The sequence below is a fragment of the Piliocolobus tephrosceles genome, unplaced genomic scaffold, assembly GCF_002776525.5.
Source record: "Piliocolobus tephrosceles isolate RC106 unplaced genomic scaffold, ASM277652v3 unscaffolded_155, whole genome shotgun sequence".
NCBI classification, from domain to species: domain Eukaryota; kingdom Metazoa; phylum Chordata; class Mammalia; order Primates; family Cercopithecidae; genus Piliocolobus; species Piliocolobus tephrosceles.
In genome coordinates this window covers 3,664-5,442 of record NW_022297087.1, presented here as the reverse complement: position 1 = coordinate 5,442, position 1,779 = coordinate 3,664, and the positions used below count along the sequence as shown (strand labels likewise).

At 43.0% G+C, this 1,779-nt stretch overlaps 1 pseudogene; it reads right to left on the bottom strand.

Annotated features, from left to right (window-relative positions):
- The window catches only part of LOC111535291, a 5,363-nt pseudogene extending 3,953 nt beyond the window's left edge, over window positions 1–1,410 (bottom strand).
- Between the last annotated feature and the right edge of the window lie 369 nt (window positions 1,411–1,779).

Below are 1,779 nucleotides of genomic sequence, written 5' to 3'. Positions count from 1 at the left end.
CTTGAGTCTCTGGAAAGGGCAGCACTACAAATCCAGGGACAACTAGGGGCTCCCACCCCCACTGCTAGGCAGATCAGATTCTCTCTACTGCTCATTGGAAATGACACAGAGAGTGTTCGATAGTTTTTTTGCAGAGGAGCATCTGTATGGAAACGTCCAGTAACACTGGGACCAGGGGTACTGCCAGGGCAAGCCAAAGCCTCAGAGGCTGGAGGAGCCTGGAGCACGTGCCAAATGTTCATCCGCAGAGCAGAGCACAAGCATGGAGCAGAAGTCCAGAGTGAAGGCATGCAGGAGAGGAAAATCACCTCCCACCCCGGGCCTTCCATGGTGTGGTCCTATTTTGAGTTCTGTACTTAGATGTCTGTGAGGTTGCCTATTGTATTCTTAATACAAATCCCACTTAAGTCAGCCTAGAATAGGTTAAGATAAATGTAATGACTTGACTTGGCTGGAGTGCAGTGGCATGATCATGGCTCACTGTAGCCTCAACTCCCTGGGCTCAGGTGATTCTTCCCCTTAAGCCTCCTGAGTAGCTGGGACTACAGGCATGAGCCACCACACCCAGCTAATTTTTTGTATTTTTCTCATAAAAATATTTTTTCAGAAGAAATCTTATATATAATACATTGAAAATCATGGATTGCTTTTTCTTTGTCTTTTTTTTTTTTCTTCTGTGAATGTGTAGGTGTTTGAGTCTCACAGGATATGGGCTGTTTGAAAACTATTTCATTATCTTCATCATCATTCATTTCAGCCACTTCAGATTTTCATCTCTCCAGAAACGTTGATGTACAAACCAGTGTGGGGCCCTGGGTATCCACAGTCTTCTCAGGAGTACCTAAAACCTTTTTCTTCTTCTTTTTTTTTTTTTTTTTCTTTTTCTTCTTCTTACATAAAGCCTGGCCTTTTGTAGATGTCTGATGATTTGTTTTTGAAATCCTTTCCATTTTCTGTAAAATCAAAGAAGGAACATCATAATCATTTCCTTCTTAGGCTAATTTCTTCCCGAGTAATCCTTCTTTCCTTTTTAAATCACTCCTCCATCTGTAGCTTTTGTGTAAGTGCTGATTCTGATTATATGTGTCACTGATGGATATGATGGCTGCTTAAATGGAATATTCCAGTCTTGAAAGAGTTCTTTCTGTGCTTTTTCAGGTGGCATAAAATGACTCTCCAAGAGTCTTTCACCAAACAGGTAGTTGTTCATTGTTTCAGCAACTATCTTGGCAACATCCTCATACTCAAACTCCACAAATGCATAGCCTTTGCTGTTTCCAGTCCTATTATTTCTGGACAGTCTGAACCTTGAAACAGTGCCACACTGGGAGGATAAGAAAGGATCTGGGTTTCGTTCAGTAGGTTAAGTAGGTGGCGCACATAGACTATTCCACGAGAAAGTTGTTCTTGTTTTTGTGTTTTGTTTTGTTTGTTTGTTTTGAGATGGAGTTTCACTCTTGTTGCCCAGGCTGGAGTGCGATGGCATGATCTTGACTCACTGCAACCTCTACCTCCTGTGTTCAAGCGATTCTCCTGCCTCAGCCTCCTGAGTAGCTGGGATTACAGGCATGCACCACACCTGGCTAATTTTTGTATTTTTAGTAGAGGTGGGGTTTCTGCATGTTGGTCAGGCTGATCTAGAACTCCTGGACTCAAGCAATCTTCCTGCCTTGGACTCCCAAAGTGCTGCGATTATAGGCACGATCCACTGCATGCAGCCTTGACTTTGAAATGTATGTTGTACATCCAGTCAGCAGTGAACTCTGGGGGAACACCAAA